Source organism: Mustela putorius, unplaced genomic scaffold (assembly GCF_011764305.1).
Source record: "Mustela putorius furo isolate JIRA1106 unplaced genomic scaffold, ASM1176430v1.1 tig00003836_pilon_pilon_pilon, whole genome shotgun sequence".
Taxonomy (NCBI): domain Eukaryota; kingdom Metazoa; phylum Chordata; class Mammalia; order Carnivora; family Mustelidae; genus Mustela; species Mustela putorius.
Genome location: NW_025421989.1, coordinates 19445713 through 19467324, shown reverse-complemented (window position 1 = coordinate 19467324; position 21612 = coordinate 19445713). Strand labels below are relative to the sequence as shown.

The following is a 21612-nucleotide window of genomic DNA, read 5'->3' as shown; positions in this document are numbered from 1 at the left end:
AAAGGGGGGGGGGAGTAAAATGTGTGTGTTCTCTAGTCTATCTTGAATTTGAAATCATTAAGAATTTGCATGTATCAAATAAAACATGAAAATATGGGGCGCCTGGGTGGCTCAGTGGGTCAAAGCCTCTGCCTTCAGCTCAGGTCATGATCCCAGGGTCCTGGGATCGAGCCCCACATGGGGCGCTCTGCTCAGCGGGGAGCCTGCTTCCTCCTCTCTCTCTGCCTGCCTCTCTGTCTACTTGTGATCTGTCAAATAAATAAACAAAATCTTTAAAAAAAAAACAAAACTATGAGACAGAAAGAAAAAATTAATAGTAGTGGCAAGTTACAACTCTTACCAACACTTGACAGATCAAATACTCAAAAACTAAGGAGGGGTGCCTGGGTGGCACAGTCAGTTAAGCATCCAACTGTTGGTTTCAGCTCAGGTCACGATCTCAGGGTCGTGACATCAAGCCAGCCCCACCTTGGGCTCCACACCCTCAGTTCAGAGTCTGCTTGGGGTTCTCTCCCCGCCCCCCCGCCGCCTCTCACCCTGCTCTCCTGTGAGTGCTCTAAAATAAATAAAATCTTAAAAAAAAAAAAAAAACTAAGGAAAGAGATGTATATAATTAACAATATTAATCTAATAGCTTTATCTCAAATTCCATTCCTGAAGAATAATATATTTTATTTTCAAACAACCTTGCCCACCCTCTGTGATTGGAGGAGGAAGAGAAATGCTTACTGCTGTGAATACCCGAATCCCGTCATCCTTCCTTGCCTTGCCCTACTCGGAACTTTTGTACACTTGCTCAAAATCTCAATGCCAAGCTTTTGTTACAGATCAGTTTTTTCCATAGAACCAAACCGAGCCAATCAATAACTTCACTGTTTTGTTTAAAGTCTAAGAGTTTGAACTTGCAAAATCTATTAAAATCTGGTCCTAAAATGACAAGTCTTCTTAATGCCTTATTTTTCCAAAGCCCTTATTCATGCTCAGACTTAGAGCTGCCAAAGGACCCTCTGAACCTAGATGTACTGATGTGCCGTCACCACCAAGCACTAGAGTTTTTAAAGGCCTTTAAGTCTGTAGCTTGATGTTAGGAAATGCATATCCTTTCTAACTAGTTTTTCTTATGTAAAGCATATGAAAATATTGCTATTTAATTCGCTTAATAATATGTCAATCCAGGTTCATTACACAACAATCTACCGTAGGGGGGTAGAAGGATGGACAAAATGGAAAGGATGTAAAAGGTACAAACTTTTAGTTATAAATTAAGTAAGATAGGTAAAATGTACAGAATAGGGAATTCAGTTAATGATCTGTAAAAACTTTGTAGAGTGACAGATAGTAGCTAAATTTATCATGGTGATTACTTCATAAGGTATATAAATGTTGAGTCACTACATTTTAATATACTGAATATACTGTACCACATATACTATACAATAATATATAATACACTGGAACTAGGAACACTGTATGTCACCTACACTTCAGTTAAAAAAAATAATAATGTATAAAAACTCACTTTGGATCACTCTTCTTGATTTTGTCCTGAAAAATAATTTTTAAATAGTTTATTAGTCTTTATTGAGATTTTGAACAGAAATCCTACTCACATATTTCCTCTAATGAAGTATTCTGCCTTTAGTTGCAGGTGTACTGGAGTGGGAAAATGTCAAACACTTGATGTGACCGAAGGATAAAAGCAGGTTCCTGACATAATATGAACGGGAGATTAATTTAAACTACATTGTACATGAAATAGTTAATGGAAATAAACTGCATGTGGAGGGGCAGCATTTTTAAAAGGTCAATCTCTGTTAAATACAGTACATGATGAAGAAAGACTGGTATTATTAGAAACTCTGTTCCTCCCCTTTTCCTTTTTCTTGTACTTGCCATGTTTCCCAAAACTGGGCATTTAATTCATTTCTTGAACTGATTATTCCCATAGTTAACTAAGTACTTTTCTTATCAAATTCCTTCTTAATGAGTAATGTCTCCTTATATTTGAAAATCTTTCTGATAATGCATTAGAATTTGGGTGGTCTTTTTTTTTTTTTTAGATTAAAGCATTCTTGTTTTCATGTTACTTCATTCAAGCTAGTGCTTTTCTTAGTTTTCTGGCAACTAGTTATATAAACCATGTATTACAGATTTAGAGTTTTTAAGCTATTTTAAATATTCTTAAACTATGAAACGTCTTAAAATTACTGTCTTGCCAGATCACCAACACGACCCTACTTTTTCCCTTACCTACATGAACACATGCTGCTTATTATGGCTTTTCCTAAATACAGGACTTTGGGTTTACAAGGTTCTACTGACACTAACAATGTTCTCTGTATGTGTTAAACACTGGCAAAAAATATAATGCCAGGCTTTTCAACAACTATAACAAAAAAGAAATTTTTTAGGATTTTATTTCTTTGGCAGAGACAGAGAGCACAAGCGAGGGTGGGGGGCAGCAGGCAGAGGGACAGGGAGAAGCAGGCTCTCCTCTGAGCAGGGAACTTGATGTGGGGTTCCATCCCAGGACCCTGGGATCATGAACTAAGCCGAAGGCAACCGCTTCACCAACTAAGCCACCCAGGTGCCCCATAACAAAATTTGTAAATTCACAGTTGCAGAATCATGGAATGTTTTTATACTGATTTTTTGCTAAAGCAATTAGTAGTATGTTTTATACCTCTAACTTGTTAAATCCTTTCATAATTAAAAAGAGGAAAAAAAAAAAAAAAAGACCAGGCTAGACACCACAGGGATTGGTTTGCAACACACCTGCTTTCTCCTCTTTTTCTTTTTATAAACCCTATGTTGAGGGATCACCTGCTTCTTATATGACTAACAGTGGCATGCTCCACTGAGTATCAGCTCCAGGTTAAGTATCAGCAGCATTAATTCCACCATCATTCTCTGGGGCAAAGTTAGGGAGCCAGTCAATTTATACCTCACCAAAAGAATCTAAACCTGGCTCTTTTCAGGAGTTTGGGGAGATAGCAAAATACTACTAGATAATAATCTAAAATGGGGGGGGGGGGCAGAGACTGAGAGAAAGCACAAACATATAATTTGAAATGATAAACACACAAAAAAATTTTAAATCCTGTAAGAAAATAGCCTATAATTCTGTGTTAGCACATTAATGAGAAATGTGTAAAGCATTATTAATTCATTAAAGGAAAACCCAATCACCATGAAATTGTGGGGAAATTTTTTTGAATAAAGGAAAAAGAGGAGAAAAGAGGAGAAAAGCTTTCTCTTTCTTTTACAAAATCTTGCCATTTTTTAAAAAACCTAACTAAAATAATGTAATCAAACCACAAACTTGATTAATTATGAATCCAAAGTGAAGTGTTCGCAAATGTGATCCATCATGTAAAAAGCATGTACACACAGACACACACAGACCTTGACAAACTATGGTTATTCCGGAATTCAAGGATGGAGCCAAATAATGGCCCAAATTAATGGGTCAAAAAAGTAAAATCCTAATACTCTCACTAGATGCCAAAAAAGTTGAAATTCAACATCTATTTCTGTTATATGTCGTTTTTAGCAGTATTCTCTCCAGGTTTGGGCAGGGTCATAATTTAACAATTAGTCAGGATGTCTCCTTTTTTGTCCACTTTTCATTTCCCATACTCTGGAACATTTACTTTTTATTTAAAACAAACTACTCAGGAGGCGCCAGGGTAGCTCAGTGGGTTAGGTATCTGCCTTCTCCTTGGGTCTTGAGATCAGGCCCCACATCCCTACATGGGGTTCCCTGGCTTGGCGAGGAGTCTGCTTCTCCTTCTCCCTCTGCCTATCCTCCTGCTCCTGCTCACTTGTGGAATAAATCTTTAAAAATATATTTAAAAATAAATACTCCGTTACACTGTAATATAAAGATTTTTTAAAAGGTTTTATTTCTAAGTAATCTCTGTACCCAACATGGTGCTCAAACTCACAATTCCAAGATCAAGAGTCACAATGCTGTACCTACTGAGCCAGCCAGGTAGCCCAGAAAGATTATTTTCCTAACAGTTAAAAAATACAGGGGCGCCTGGGTGGCTCAGTGGGTTCAAACCTCTCTGCCTTCAGCTCAGGTCATGATCCTAGGGTCCTGGGATCAAGCCCCGCATCAGGCTCTCTGCTCCACAGGGAGCCTGCTTCTCTCTATTCCTCGCACCCACATGCCTCTCTGCCTACTTGTGATCTCCGTCTGTCAAATAAATAAATAAAATCTAAAACAAAACAAACAAAAATACAACAGGAATGGAGGGCCCGGGTTGCTCAGTCCATTAAACATTTGACTTTGGCTCAGTTCATAATCTCAGGGTACTGGGATTGAGCCCATAGAAGAGAGCCCACATCACCCCACCTTGGGATCCAGGTTCTGTGCTCAGCAGGGAGTCTGCATGTCCCTCTGCCCCTCCCCCAGCTCATTCTCACTTGTACACATGGGGTGTCTCTCTCAAATAAATAAAATCTTTTTTAAAAAACACAACAGGAGGGGTGCCTGGGTGGCTCAGTGGGTTAAAGCCTCTGCCTTCGGCTCAGGTCATGATCCCAGGGTTCTGGGATTGAGCCCCACGTCGGGCTCTCTGCTCAGCAGGGAGCCTGCTTCCTCCTCTCTCTCTGCCTGCCTCTCTGCCTACTTGTGATCTCTGTCAAATAAATAAACAAAATCTTTAAAAAAAAAAAAAACACAACAGGAATGAAACACAAATACATGCTACCACATGGATGATCCTTGGAAAGAATATGCTAAGTGACAGAAGCCAGAAACAAAAGATCATGTATTAAATGTCAAGAATAGGCAAATACATACAGATAGAAAGTAGATTAGTGGTTGTGAGGGGTGGGAGTTAGTGATCATGATTGCTAATGGACACAGGGTTCCTTCTGGGGGTGATAAAATGCCCTATAATTAGTGGTGATGGTTGCACAACTCTGAATTTACCAAAAACCATTGAATTGTACATTTTTAAAAGGTGAATTTTATAACAATTTTATAAATTATAAAAAACACAAGTATAAGCAAATCTTAAACTAGTGCATGTTACACAACATGTTTTTGAATAGGAGAATGATGTATGAACTTATAACAAAAAAAGACATCGATTCAATTAAGGTAAAACATTAAAAGTATTCCTTCTAAAGTCAATGGAAACAAGGACACCCTGGGGTGCCTGGATGGCTCAGTCCCTTAAGTAACGGACTCATAATTTTGCCTCAGGTCATGATCTCAGAGTCATGAGTCTGAGCCCAGCACAGAGCTCAGCACTGGGCATGCAGCCTGCTTAAGATCATCTATCTCCCTCTCCCTCTGTCCCGCCCCACCAACTCCCTAACACTCTCAAAAGACAAGTACACCCAATAACAGTATTATTAAGATTACATGAGAATTTATAGCCAATGTAATTAGGTAAGATAATACAATGCAAACCACAATTATTTAAAAGAAATTATACTTATTTATATATGATATAACTATGCAGTCCAAAGGAATCAAATGAAAAACTACCATCAGTATGGTTTTATAGTGTGATGGTACAAAATTAATAGACTTGAAGACAAAAGTTTTCTTACGTAACACATTTAAATCCCATTGATAAAAATACTTGAAAACTCTAAGTGTGATTAAAAAACACAAACATATAGATACATTAATCTTGCTCTTCAAACCCACAACTATATAGTCAATTAATCTTTGACAAAGTGGGAAAGAATATGCAATGGGAAAAAAGTCTCTCTAATAAATGGGGTTGGGAAAATTGGGAGTTACATGCAAAAGAACGAAAACTGGACCACTTTCTTACACCACACACAAAAATAAATTCAAAATGGACGAAAGACTTAAATGTGAGAAATGAAAACATTAAAATCCTAGAAGAAAACACAAGCAAATAACTTCTTCGACATAGGCAACAGCAACTTCTTTCTAGATACGTCTCCTGAGGCAAGGGAAACAACAGCAAAAGTAAACTATTGGGACATGATCAAAATAAAAAGCTCTTGCACAGCAAAGGAAACAATCAACAAAGCTAAAAGGCAAACTACAGAATGGGAGAAGACATTTGCAAATAACATGTTTGATAAAGGGTATCTAAAATATATAAAGAATTTATAAAACCTCAACACCCAAAACAGAAATAATCCAATTAAATAATGGGCAGAAGACACAATGAGACACTTTTCCAAAGAAAACAAACAGATGGAGAATAGACACATCAAAAGATTCTCAACATCACTGATCATCAGGAAAAATACAAATCAAAACTACAATGAGATATCACCTCACATCTGTCAGAATGGATAAAATCAACAACAGAAGAAACAACAGGTATTGGTGCGGATGTGGAGAAAGGGGAACCCTCTTTGCACTGTTGGTGGGAATACAAACTGGTACAGCCACGGTGGAAAACAGTATGGAGGTTTCTCAAAAAGTTAAAAAAACAGAACTATGCTATGATCTGGAGATTGCAATAAGTTATTTACCCAAATACAAAAATAGTAATTCAAAGGTATACATGCATTCCAATGTTTATAGCAGCATTATCTACAATAACCAAATTTTTGAAACAGCCCAAGTGTCCATCAACTAATGAATGGATGTGGTATATATACACAATGGAATATTACTCGGCCATAAAAAAGAATGACATCTTGTCATTTGCAATGACACAGATAGAGCTAGAGTACTGTGCTATGCGAAATAGGTCAGAGAAAGATCAATACCATTTCACTCATATGTGGAATTTAAGACATAAAGAAAACAGCAAAGGGGAAGAAGAGAGGCAAACAAAGAAACAGATGTTAAAAAAAAAGATTTATGTACGTATGTATGTATGTATTTATTTTGAAAGAAAGAACCCAAGGGAGCACGGAGCATGGGCAGGGGGGAGGGCACGGGCACAGGGCACAGAGGAAGAGGGAGAGGGAGAGAGAGAATCCCAAGTAGACTCCCTGCTGAGTGTGGAGGCTGACGTGGGTCTTAATCTCGCAACCCTTAGATCATGACCTGAGCCAAAACCAAGAGTTGGACGCCCAAATGATTCAGCCACCCAGGTGCCCCAAGAAACAGACTCTTAACTATAGAGAAAAAACTGATGGTTACCAGACAGGAGGTGGGTGGGGGGATGGGTTAAGTAAGTGTTGGGGAGTATGCAGTGTTCTTGCTGTGATGAGCACCAGGTGTTATATGGAAGTGCTGAATCACCATATAATACATACGAAACTATTATTACACTGCATGTTACCTAACTGGAATTTGAATAAAAACTTTTTAAAAAGTCTTGTTCTTTAATATGTTGAATAGTATCAATTCTCCCTTAATTAACCTCTACATTCAATCAAAATCCCAACACACTTTTGTTGTAAATCAGCTGACCTTCTCTATGTAGGTCTTCTCTCAGACTGTTCCAGTCTACTGATCAATCTGGCTTTGTGCCCGCTGTTTTAATCAATCTAACTTTATAATGAGGTTTGATATATAGTACTGTAAGTCTTCCAACTTTTTTTCAAGATTGCCTTCGCAATTCCAGGCCCTTTGCATTTCCATATAAATTTGAGAATTGATCAAAAAAAAAAAGAAGTCCTGTTGGGGTTTTGCTTGGCATTGCATTGAATCCCTACATATCACAACTGACCTGTTCGAAATGCTGATACTTCCAGTCCACGGATTTATCTCTCCCCACTAACTTAGTTATTCTTCTACTTCTCAGTAAAGCTTTTACTAAAGGTCTTAGTATGTTTTTACTTACATTCCAGTTAACACATAGTGCAATATTAGTTTCAGGTACACAATACAGTCATTCAACATTTCCATACAACACTGGGTACTCAACACAAGTGCAATCCTTAATCCCCATCACCTGTTTAGCTTGTCCCCGCCACCCACCTCCCCTCTGGTAACCATCAATTTATTGTCTACAGTTAAGACTCTATTTCTTGGTTTGCCTCTTTTCCCCCTCTGTGCCTTTGCTTCTTAAAATTCTATGTATGAGTGAAATTATATGGTATTTGTCTTTCTCTGACTTATTTCATTTACCTTAATACTCTCTAGCTCTATCCATGTCGTTGAAAATGACAAGATGTCATTCTTTTTGATGGCTGAGTAATAAGTACTGGCTCTTAAATTTGATTTTCATTGCTTATTGTCAGTACAGAGAAATACGGTTTATTTTTACATATCAATCAGTACTAACAACTATAATGCAATAATATAGAAATAAATGTCACAGAGACAAGAGAAAAAAAATCCCATAGATTTAAAAACAAATTTATAAATAATTCACTGAAGTTATGAAAATCACAGTATATTTAGAACTTAATAAAAATGAATTAATGTCAAAATCACAGCATCAAGTCAGAGTTTACAGAAAATTTATAGTTTTAAAGGCATAATAAGAGCAGAGATTAAATATTAATAAGCTAAACCTTCAAATTAAATTTTTTAAAATATCAGAGTAAATGCAAATAAAGTAGAAGGAAAGAAATATTACTCATATCAGTAGGAACAGAAAGGATCAATAAAAGTGCTATTTGGAAAGCCTTAATAACATAGACAAGTTACTGGTAGTAATGGTCAGGAAAAAAAGAAACAAATTAATGAAATAAATATTTTAAAGTCATTATAGAAGCCTGTATTTTATACCAATATATTTGAAATTTTATATTCTTCTAAAATATTGTTCCTTTTGTGTAACAAGAAACAAGAAAAGCCAAAAAGACTTACCATCATGAAACTATATCAAAAATCAAATCACAAAAAATACCAGTTTCAAAGATGAATTCTAACTTTCAAGAAACAGAGCATCTCCATTAAATACAATTTGTCTCAAAATATAACCCATCTTATGAAGTTAGCATAAGCTTGCTATGGAAACAAAACTAAGACTACACCAAAAAGGAAAAGTACTTGGTAATAACAAAGGAATGCAAATATCCAGGGCATCCAAACACAATTTAAAACAGAAAAATCTAGGGATGTCTGGGTGGCTCAATTGGTTAAGGGTCTGACTCTTTATCTCAGCTCAGGTCTTGATCTCAGGGTCTTGAGTTCAAGCCCTGTGGTGGGCTCCACACTGGGCATGGAGCCTACACTAAAAAAAATATATTAATGCAATTCATCACACCAACAGATGCAGCAAAGGCACACACACACACAAAAATCAATTGTTCAAGACGAAAATTCTAAAATGATCAGTAGAAAATAAATAATATCTATTCCCTCCAAAAAAAAAAAAAACCCACTACAGCATGATATGCAATGACAAAATATTAGAAGCACTCCATTAAAGTACCTAGAGAAGGATGCCTGATACCAGTGCTTCCATTCAACACTGTGCTAATGAATGATTAGTCAATGCAGTTTCAGAAGAAAATAATGAAACAGGGTGCAAAATCTAATGGTAAATAAGAAATAAAATCTCCACTAATCACACTCAACTACTTAGAAAATACAAAAGAATTATAAACTATTATCTGCACGTTTCACTCAATCTAAAGATACTACCAACTATAAGATACACCGTTGTTTTACATAAAACTACGAAAAAACACTGCCAATTAAACCAATGCCATACTTTTTTATCTAGAATTTTCATTTTAGATTGAGACCATTCTTTTAGACTTATATATTTTATCATATCTTGCACATATACAGAAAGAAAAATAAAAGCCAAACTTTCCTATATAACTTTCCTAAAACTTCACATTCAAGGTCCTACTATGGATTGCTTTTTTCTACTCAAAGCTATCCAATCTTTCTTAACAATACTGTCCTCGGCCAACAAGAGTTTTGGTGACACAGCATTTCTTAAGATGCTCCACTATTATCTGTGGGATCTTCTTTCCAGTCAGACATTCACTTCACAATTTCTTCTGCCTTCACTTGTAGTGTTTGGCATGAAATAACAACACAACAATGTACATGCTCATTTAAGTAATGACAAAACAAAGAGTGTTGACCAAGTGTGTGCAATGAGAACTACATCATGACTGCTGCCTGAATGACAGTAACTATAAGGTGACCTACCAAAAACCTATTTTGATTTTATAAACTCTAAAATACGGGGGGTGGGGGGGTTGCATCTCAGAATCTATGAAATACAGTAAGAGCAAAGATCAGCAAGTTTACATGATTAATATATGTAAGTCCATAGCATTCCCTATGCATTAGCAATAACTAAATAAAAATAACTAATAATAAAATCCTATTCACAACAATTGCATAGTATCTAGCAAAAAAGCAAAGCTGTGCAAAAGCTTTATGAAAAGCAGCAGCGCATGCTCAGATTCAAATTCCAGCTCCACTACTTATCATGTATCTATGCGTCTATATATTTATTCTGTAAATTTGATGCAAATACAATAAAAGTCCAACAGTTTTTCCATAGACATTGACAAACTGACACCTCCCCCCAAAAAAGAAAATAGCTTTAAAAGTTTTGAAGAAAAAGAACAGATTATTTAAAAAAAAATTTAGTTATAAAGCTATCACTTTTAAGTCAGAGTGGTACAGAGAGTCAAACAGGCCGATGGAATCAGAAGACAGAAACTAGAAACAGATGTGTATATATGAGAATACAATAAACCTCAGGAGTTTCATTACAAATCAGTGCAGAGAATGGCTGAATTACTTGATGAATCCATATTAAAAAAATAAAATTAGATCCCCACATCATACAACAGAGAAGAAACTTCAGATGAATTAATGACCCAAATATTAAAAAGTATCAGTATGACCTTGGGGTAAAGGAAGAACTGCCTGCATATACAAAAAGACATAAGCCATCAATGAAAAAAAAACTGAGAAAACTGGCGACCTTCACATTAAAAAATCCTACACAAACAAGCTAAAAGATAAACCACAAGCTAGGAAATGGTATTTTCAGTATGTATAATTACAAATCATTAGTATTCAGAATATAAAAAGAATACCCATCAACCAATGAGAAAAAGAAACAACCCAACAGAAAAATGGACCCAAAGGTAAAAATAAGCAAGTCACAGAAAATTCAAATGGTCAATAAATACACAGGGGGAAAAAAGCTCAACCTCAATAGTAATCTAAGAAATGCAAAGTGAAAACAGCAATGAGATACAATTTATACTCAACAGATTGGAAAAAATTGTAAAAGCTAATCTTTTGGCAGTAGTCTCCAGAAATAGAGGCTCATACGCAGCTGGTGGGAGTGTCATATGGAACACAATTTGATGATTCGGCAATTCCCAGTAAAGTCGACAAACTCACACTCTTGAATGTAGCAATTCTACATCTATAATCTCAAGAGAGAAGAACACCGTGTAAGGATGTTCATAGCAGCACTGTTTGAAACTGCACAAAACTACAAACAACATAATGGCCCCTCTGAAGAACAGATAAATAAACCACAGTATATTTATACATTGAAATACAAGTATAATGAACTAGATCAGTAGTTTTCAAACTTCTTGGTCCCAGGACCCCCTTACATTTTTAAAAATTGGGGACCCCAAACAGTTTTTCTTTACATGTATTCTATCTATAGATACTTACATTAGAAATAAAATCTGAGACATTTAAAAATATTAATTCATTAAAAACAAGCCAACTGTACATAAACACTTATTTTAAAATAATTTTTCAAAACAAAAAATAAGTGAAGAGAGTATTGTTTTACATTTCTTCAAATCTCTTTAAAGATAGGCTTGAGAGAGGACAGCTGGATTCCCATAAATGCTTCTGTGTTCAACCTATTATGACATCACGCATCATGTAGCCTATGTACAGCACTCACACAGAGCACACAAGAATGTGGGAAAAAGAATTTTCTGGATCCCTAGGAATTCCCAGAGCACACTCTGAGAACTCCTGAACTAGATCCACATACAAAATGGAAAAACCTCAAAAACACAATTTTAAGTGAAAAAAATACATGAGATGACCCACACAGTATATACCATTTATTTAAAGTTCAAACATAAAAACCAATACCTGATAATGGTTTTGGTACATATGTATTAGGACAATTGTTATTTCTTGCAAAGAAAAGACAGGAATGGGCTGGGGGGGACACTCTTTAAATGGATTTGTGAAATTTTCTTTCTTTAAACAAAAAAAGTTATGAAGCAAATATGTAATAAACTATTAAGTTCTGGGTGATCCTTGCTTTTCAGGAGTTCTGAAATATTTCACAATTTAAAAATTTTAAATATATTTTTAAAAATCCTATACCTATGTGTCACCGAATTTTCCTTAAAGTGTGCCTCCTCTGAATAAAACATAGTTATGAGATACCTGGATTTTTAAACATTTATTTGGGGTGCCTAGGTGGCTCAGTAGGTTGAGCATCTGCCTTTGGCTTATGTCACAACCCGGGGATCCTGGGATCGGCCCCACATCGGGCTCCCTTGCTTCCCTCTCCCCCCACTCGTGTTCGCTCGCTCTCTCGCGCAAACAAATAAAAATACTCAAAAAAAAAAAAAGGATTTATGTATTTTAGAGAGAAAGCACACCCTAGCGGGATGAGCACGGGGAGAGGGAGAGAAGCTCAAGCAGACTCCACAGAGCGCGGAGCCCAATGCAGGGACTGATCCCAGGATCACGAGACCATGACCCCAGCCAAAAGCGAATTGGACAATTAACTGATTATGCCACCCAGGCACCCTGAGATACCTGGGTTTTTACTGTAAAAAGTTGTTTGGAAAAATAATTTGAAAAAAAAAGAAAGAAAAGAAAAAGAAAAATTTGAGAGGAGTAAGAACTGATTGGCCATAATGACCCCAAAAAGTTAAGCAGTGGGGGTGGGGATACCCAGCTCATGTATGTGCCTTAATATGTATACTCCTTGGACAAAGGACACACAGATTAGATGCTTTAATACCTGAAAACTAATCAACTACAAAAAGTTTTCTATAACCAATAACTGAGATCATTGTTTTCAGAGACAATGACCACGTGCCAGGTACTGCTCGAGGATAATAAAAGAGAACCTGTCTCTACAATCAGAGTTCAGAAAAGATGACAAAAATATAAACACACAGGGGGCACCTGGGTGGCTCAGTGGGTTAAGCCGCTGCCTTCGGCGCAGGTCATGATCTCAGGGTCCTGGGATCGAGTCCCGCATCGGGCTCTCTGCTCAGCGGGGAGCCTGCTTCCCTCTCTCACTCTCTGCCTGCCTCTCTGCCTACTTGTGATCTCTGTCAAATAAATAAATAAAATCTTTAAAATATATATATATAAACACACAGTTAAAAATATAATAGGTCAAATGCTAAATTAAAGTTGCCCACACTGATATGAGACAAAGAAGAATGAGCCTGGAAAAACAAGAGTGCGAATAACAAAAAGAAAGTGAGACAGCAAGATTTGTTTGAGGGACTCTGAGATAAAAAACAAGTAAGAAAAAAGACTATAACTAGTACTGAACATCTACAATATACCAGATAAATTTGGTTTCATCCATGTTGAGACAGTAACACACCTGGGTAGAGATGGTCAGTAGGCAACTGGAAATGCTAGACGAGAAACTAGAAGAGGGTTGGCATGGTAAAGGGACATTCAAACCAAGGGAGAAGACTCAAGAAAAAGGACAGAGAATTAACCTTGAGGGAAATCCCATGACAGAAGACGGAGAAGGCACAGAAAATTTCTGAAACAAAGAACACTTTTATTAATACATCCAATGACATCTTCTGAAAGTTTCCCAATTTCGGAAATGGTGGATTCAGGAGTAAGTGCAATGAAAAGAAATAAAAGTATTGGTGCAGGAAACGAGAAGACTAGTGAGGTTTTTGTAAGATGAGCAAACCTAGGAGTGTTTCTGAGGAGGAAAGGCACCAGCATAGGGGCAACGATGCAAGCAGCAGAATCACTGAAAGAGCCTCGTAGGCGGAATGGTTGTGGGCCTGAAGGAGGCCAATTCTTTCAGCAGCGAAAGAACTGGAGGAAAGCCTAGGTAGAGAGAGAGGAGGAGTATACAGGGGAAAGGAAGGAAACTCAAATGCTTAGATCAGATTGTTGTCTATCTTTCTGGTTTAAGTAAGAGATTAGATAATTCTGTGAGGCTGAGGGGTTTCAAGGGCGGGTGGAGGAGTTTTAGAGTCAAAAAATAGTCTGGAATCGCCAGTGTACACAAACACAAATAACACAGGCAAGGTCACCAATGACAATTACGAGTCCCGATGGGGTTAGAGACGAAGCATTTACAAAGAGCAATCTGGGGGGACAAAATTTTTTTTAATGCACTGTGGGCATGTTTTGTTAAAAAAAAAAAAAAAGGAAACCTGAACCTATCTGAAATATACGCATAAATTAAGAACACCTTATTTATCCAAAATGGTTGCGTAGTAAAGTGTTACACCAGTTTTCCAGATCATCAAGGTCTACCCTTTCAGGCAAAAACTTAATGGTATCCGACAGAAATCCTTCTGAACTACACATGATCTGTTTTCCTGACTACACAAGTTGAATCTCAATGTTAACCACCTAATCCTGCTGTACTGTGTGTGCAGCTAGACAGTGCTCTCTTTTTTACAGCTCTTCTATGTCTTTCCCAGCTGTCAAGATAGAAAGCAACTGGTTCTTCTAAGTTTATGTTTATCCTTACCACCTCAACAACCACAGCCCACTTGCTTAGCAACTTGCTTCTAGTCAGCCTCCTACAATGCAGTGTTCTCCAACTTTTCTAAACCATGGCCCCTTATGATAAACACGAGAATCTTAATCTTCAGTTCCCTTCTGTCCTCTTATGGAGCATCAGTGCTCCGACTCCTGGCAGTCCAGGAAAATGGAAAAACTGAAACAACTTCCTAGTGAATACTTATGCTACTTATAGATTTAGATCATAGGATTCTAGGAAACACATTCCCCACACGTCCCTCTAGGACAGTCAAGTATTAATCAAAACATGAGCAAGTTTAGCTTAGCAAATGGCCTTAGTCCCCTCTCAAACAAAAGGGTAGTTACTCTCACCAGGCTTAAGAACAGGGACTGCCAAAGGCCATCTGAAGGCTGCTGCCTTTTTAGTAAACTTTCTTCTAACTTTTCAAACTGACTTCTTAAAAAATCACCATGAAAATACCTGCAGGAAGTAAGTTCATTGCTCATCTTCCAAAGTAACCCAGAGCACTACGGCTGCAATTTTCAACCACAGTAAATGAAAAGTTAGAAACCTCTCACTCTTTGTTTACTACAAAAATTACATCTCAGAACTAAACGTTATTTGGAGAAGTTAGTCATTGAAAAAATAGCAGAATTGGCTTAACTTCCAAACAGTTTTGATAATCATTCAGGTAGTGAAAACACTGATCCACTTGCTACTCTCATTATTTCTCAACGCTGAATCTTTTCCTAGGTCCAATGGAACTGGTAAGTAAATATAAACGCCAGCTCAGGTGTATCGCCATCCTTCTACGTGAGCGCTTCCCTGGGCAGCCCGATCATATAAGGCCCCCCCCCCCAACCTGGCAAGCAAGCTCTTCCATCTTTTCTAGCCAGGATTCCCACCACCCTCCTACCTTCCCCATCGACTCCTGCCAAACTACAAATACTTATTGCTTGTTTTTAGCTTTGGTTTTTTTTCCCCCCACATACTAATTTGTAAAGAAGCTTCACCCTTGAAATGCCCTTTCCCCAGCCCCCACCTCTGCTTAACAAATTTCTACCCATCCTTAAGTAACCTCAAAACGTCACCTACTTCAGAAACCCTTTCCTCATGCTCCAAATAGAAACTCTGCCTTCCTCTGCTACCCCAGTAATTGGTTGTACCTTTCCCGCAGCACTTGAGCGCAATCCACCACGTCTCCTCCGTCTCTGAACAACGAACTTCTTGCAGCCACCGTCTGCATTACAAGAACCTTTCTACTCTTTCTTATCAGCCAGCGCAGTGCATCAGTAACACTGGGTTCCAAGTTTGCGGGGGAGTTGTACAGTATGCAATCAAAAAGCCCTTTAAGGGACAGAATGCCACCTAAGAATTTTTAAAATCAAATAAACTAAAAATCATAGCAAGCAGAGGAACAGTACTGCAACACTAAGAAAATAAAACTTTCTGCCCGTCTTATTCCTAAAAAAAAAAAAAAAAAAAAAGTTAATACGAACAGATCACTAATAGTTTAAACGGACCTTTTCAAGAAAGTTGTTTTCAAATAAATGAGTGGAAAAGACTCCTCTAAAAATTTATTCGTTTTCGTGCTGTGCAAATTACACTTTTCCCCCTGTTGGATAAAGGAGTGACAAGAACTTCTTTCCTACCGAATTTTATTTGTATTTGAATTTTATTTGTACTAGAGAAAGCAGTGAGTGTTGGAAAACCGCATCAAGGGCCCTATAACAGCCACGTACGACGCTGACTAAAAATACAATGTCGTGGGGTTCCATTTGCCGTAGTGAACCTAGACGCCTGGGCTGCCACCCGTCCCGGCAGCCCTCGGGTTGCTATAAGAGCGGGAGAAAGGCGCGCAGCCAGGGACGCTGAGGGACGAGATGGCCGCCTGCGGCAGCTCAGTTAAAATGCAGCGGAAGCAGCAGCCAGTCACGGGGCTGCGGGAGGGAGGGCAGCAAGGTGGCGCTGCCGCCGAGCGCCTAGAGCCTGAGCGCCCATCATGGCGGCAAGGGCAATGGCCGCTGTGGGGAGCGAGCACGCCCCCTCCGCGCGCACACGCTGCCGTGCCGAGCCTCGGGGGCCCGTCACCGGAGCCGCCGCCGCCGCCGCCGCCCGCTCTCCGACCCCCCCTCACGGGCTGTAGCGGAATTTTCTCTTCAGACGCCGCCTTCAAGATGGCGGCTCCCCCTCCCGACAACCCCCTCAATCGTCCCCTGCAGCAGGCGCCGAGCCGCCGCCATCTTGTCCCCCGTCCCTCCGCCCCCCCCTCGCCGATATTTACATAGCGAAAATCGGCCCGGCCGGCCTGCGGCCTTCACCTCACGCCTGCAGCCTTCGACTCCTTGCCAGGCCTCGCCCCCGCGCGGTGCCCCGGGCAGGCCGCGGCGCCGACCCGACGCCCCTCCGCCGCCTCCCGGGCCACCGGGCGACCCTCCCCCAACCCCCGCCCGTTCACGGAGAGCGCCTCCGCCGCCGCTCGGGGCAGCCGGGCTCCTCCCCGGGCCTAACTGCGGCCTCCTCGGGGCCTGCTCGGCGCCACGCGCCGCAACGCCCGGCCTAGCGCGGAAGGGGGCCTCGCGGGCCGCCGACCAGGCCGGGACCAGGCCGCTGCGCGCGCGCTAGGCCCCACGGCTGCGGCGGCGCCCGGAACTCACCGGACGGGCGTGCGGGCGGTCGGCGACGGTGCCGGGTGCTGCAGGCCGGCCTTTCTCTGGAGCACTGGGCCGGGCTCCGGCTGGTGGGGCGGGCGGAGGGAGGGAGGAGGGGCCGAGCTCGGAGCTGACAAAAAGCGGCCCAGCTCCCCGGCACGGGCCCGCCGTCAGCACGTCACGTCACCGCCCGGGAGAGAGACCCAGGAAAATGCGGAAGGGTAGATAGGCCCCCTCCTCCGCCCGGTGTGCCCCCTCGGCGCCCCGGGTTGGCACCGCTCACGCTCCGCGACCGGGGAGCCCAGTGGCCTCGCTGCGGCGGGGTCTCCGGCGGCCGGAGTCTCCGTGACAGCGCCCCCCTTCTTTCCACCTCCTCCGCGCTCCCGCCCGCCGCCGCCGCCGCCGCCGCTACACACGCGCCGCTGCCGCCGCCTCGGCCGTAAAGACCGCGCCGGGCCGCGGTCCTTCGACCCCGTGGAGAGGCGGGCGGCCCGCACCCGACCCGGCCTGGCCGCCCCCCCCCCCCGCGCTACCATCTCCTGTGGGCCTCGGCCGCCCCCCGGGCCCTCCCCGGAGACCTACCGCCTCTCCGTGCCAGTCTTGGCCGAGGCGCCTGCTCGAGTTGTTTGCAGGGCCTCAGACCCCCGCCCGCAGTAAATGTGTTTTCTTCATCCCTGTGGCTGGAGAAGATAAATTTAGCAATCCCCGCCGTCCCCTGCCTTGGCTTAAAAAAAAAAAAAAAAAAATCTGAAATAAAATGAAAAAAGGCTTGCCAGTCTAAATGGGTGTGTGGGCACGAGGAGGGGGAGAAGGGTTATCCTACAGCTACTACCAAATCGTTTAATTTTTCTTTTAACAAGCATTTAGTCAGAGGACCTGATTTTATTAGTTTGCAGGATACAAAGATGAGGAAAAGCGCTGCCTTTTCAAACTGGTTTCGCACATTGCAATGAACAGGAATTTTTAATGTATATTTTCTACATACCTATTTCAGAGTTTGGGAGCCTATGAAACCTAAGCCTTGTGTAATTGTTTTATAAACAATGAGTTTTTCAGTCTTTAGAGAGGTAGCAGAATTGAGTATAGTTGGTTTTTTATTTTACAAACTAAAACAAGCCTTTTAAACTTTAAAAATATTTAAGAGCAAAAAAATATGTATTTGATAAACAAGCATTTATGAACTCCAAAAATGCATATTTGCATTTCCATTAAATTTTCATGCTTTCCATACTGAACTTGGGACCCAAACTATGTTTACAAGTTACTAGTTAAACGTTAAGCGATGTAATCCTTATATTAATCCAGAATCTGACGTTTTATTTCTTCAGTTCACTAAATGTTAAAAAGAGATTTTTAAACAGTAACGAACACAACGGTTATAAAGCAAATAGCATACCGGTGTGAAGTCTCTTCAAATACAGAGGCCATGTATTTATTTAGGTTCCTATCATAACTTTAAAACTCCCATAATGCAAGTTGTCCTTTCCCTCAGAAATTCTACAATTATAAAATGCTTTCAAGAAGGAAAAACAAAGGTATAATAACCAGAAATCTCTGAAGACATACTGGGGGGTAATTTTCCTCTCCAGGCTTTACCTTTGGTTTTTTGCAAGAGATTAAATTTCCTTTCAAAAATGGTGAATGACAACATGTCTTCAACATTTCTAGAAAATTGCATTGGGTTGTGAGACAGACTGTATTCACAGAAAGGTAAATAAAACTAATACTTGTTCAAGTAAAATATGGGAAATAGCTTGTGTGTGCATACTAATAACCAAAAACTGATAACCAGTGTTTTAAGTACTTTCCAAGGGCCTCCATTTAATGCTATGGTATGTCAAGAATGGGGCCTCATCACCATGTAGCTACAAGCAGCATGAATACAAAAACCTAAAGTCAGCATTCTTGTTAGTTCCTCCATAATTACCATCAAATACTTCTAAGTACACTGATATAAAGCACTTCAGAAAACAGTATGGGGTTCATAAAAGAAAAAGATGTTTCCTCATTTAGAAGTCCGGAAGTAGTTTAGGTCTTTAGATTTTTCAAAAGCCCTTTACCATTACTTTTCATACATAAGAGACTATTAACTTCGTTGGGAAACAAGGAAACAATGCCCCCTGGTTCTATCGATTACATTAGATAAAACTTTTTTGCGGTACAACAAATATTCTATAGCTGGTCATACAGATGAGCTCAACTATAAGTTGTCAAGAAAGGGAAAGTAATTTGTACTTTAAATCCATTTATGGAAGGCCATAAACAACAGTGTATGATGAAGATCATTTTACTAGCAGTACACTCAATATAAAATACTCATTATAAAATAAAGGAACAAAGAAAGTATAAGCAACGGAGATCAGAAATTGTTCAATCTTATAGTAACACACAAAACGTAGTTTATGAAAATATTCACACTGGGACCTGGAGGACACCTAAGATCAATGAAAGCATTTGGTAACCAAGCGGTGAGTGATTAAGGACCTGACACCTTACCCTGAACGACAGCCTATCTTGCATTGCTGCTTTTGTTCAATGTTTTGGTACTTGGGACCTATAGAATTCTGGGCACAGAGAGTAAAAAGATGTGGTGCTTGCCCTTGGGGAACTGCAAATAAGGAGGCTGTGTGTGGCAGAATAAAAACATTCTTAAGTGCTTTCATTTTCTCGCTTAAATAAGCACACAGTAAAAGGAAATTTTATTTAGGTACATGGAGAGCGGAATATTTCAGAGGCATATGCTGTGAATACAGAATAGATGTTTTCAATGCAGTCAAATGGATTTTGGTTATGTGCTAAAATTTATTTGTTCCTTCAGAGCTGTTAATGTATATCAGATAGTTAAAAGCTTCTACTCAAGGTTTTGACAGTGTTTTAATAACTTAACTAAAATCCCTGACATGTTTATAGGTCCTTGAGCCAGAAATAATACCAGGCCTTTCAATCACTTTTCCAGAGAAAGATTAGTCAGAAAAGAAGCTGTTAGAAAAAAAAAAAAAAAAGAAAGAAAGAAAAGAAAAGAACAACAAGAAGAAAAGAAGCTGTTGATTTTCATTCCACGTCACTGACTGATGGAAATCCAAATGGGAAACAGTAAATTATTGCCTTAGAAAACAGAGACCTTCTTGAATAAAGTTGTGGTAATTCATTTATTTTATATCCGTAAGGTTGAAAATTATTCACTTTCCCCTAGAAAGGCCCTAGTTTTATTGAACTAAGCATGCCCTATAAAAATGAACCATTTATCTGATACTTGATACTTAAGTTATACTTATCTTAACATGAGCAAGTTGCATCATGTTGGAATTCAGCTGGCTATAATTAACGTCAAGTAAGAATATTTAATCTGAGCCTTTAAGCCACACACCCTCCCCAAGGGAAATAATTTTTAAATAAACAGTGACTGACAATTAGGTGATTTTCAAACAGTATTTTTTCACACAAGTCATTAGTTGAATAAGACAATGTTTAGTTCCTGAAAGTCACCAATAGCCAAATTCTCATGGATTATAAATCACAGAACACAACAAACAAATTCCTCCACTAAAAAGGTGAAAATCGATATGTGAGGCCTAGAAACAATGACCTGCCAGGTCCCCAGCCTTGGGCCTCTATGTACAATTTTCCACTAAAGGAACCAGGGTTTCTGGAAGAAATGACGGATTCCTGGGCTGAGGCAGAAAAGTACATAGCAAACGAGGAATATCTCCTCATAACAGAAAGCAAGAAAAAAAATGTCAAAGCTTACTAGGGGTGTGTCAGAGAGTCTCAGGGACCAGTTTATAGAGGCTCTAGTTGGCTAAAGATGAAAAAATTTGGATGTCAAAGGATTAACTGCTGTGGAATGAAACACATCAAGTATGTTTGTGAGTTTATAATGAGACTTTTAAAAATGATCTATTGCACAGCTTTGTGAATATACTAGAGACTGGTAAATCGTACAATTTAAAAGAGTGAATTTTATAGCATGTGTATTATATTGTGAATTTTTAAAAAATGATCACCTTTGCAGAATGGTAGAGAACCAAATTATTGTTTTGAAAACTAGTAAAAGGAAAGATGAAGCACTATCCTGTATGATATGTTCCTCAGGCTAGACAAACAGCTGATGGGGTGATTTTCTTTTAATAATTCTATAAATACATGAAGAAGACTTGATGGAATTAGAATAGAACCATTTTGCAACCCCAAGTGAATTAATGGATCTAGGCAACGAACAGAAATGGCTGCTACCAGAACGACAACTAGACATATACCTCGTGACTAAAAAAATCAAACCTGAACCTGGTCAACTCTTTAGCTCTAACTGCCAATTTACAGGAAATACAGGGAACAGAGAAACATACCGACGGACCACAGGGATGCAATCAACAAAATTCAGATGGTGGGAA

At 39.6% G+C, this 21612-nt stretch overlaps 1 protein-coding gene across 9 annotated transcripts in view; it reads right to left on the bottom strand.

Annotated features, from left to right (window-relative positions):
* ZFX (zinc finger protein X-linked) overlaps positions 1 to 17909 on the bottom strand; it is a 55990-nt gene extending 38081 nt beyond the window's left edge. For 2 of the 9 annotated variants that reach the window (XM_045089418.1, XM_045089419.1), the window contains exon 1: positions 17228 to 17738. The gene's annotated coding sequence lies outside the window, so the exon portion shown is untranslated. Of the gene's footprint in view, positions 1 to 1519; positions 1546 to 1610; positions 2402 to 15736; positions 16035 to 17227; positions 17739 to 17803 lie in introns of those variants that run through there. The other 7 variants (XM_045089416.1, XM_045089415.1, XM_045089417.1 and 4 more) reach the window with 7 other exon arrangements.
* Positions 17910 to 21612: the final 3703 nt, after the last annotated feature.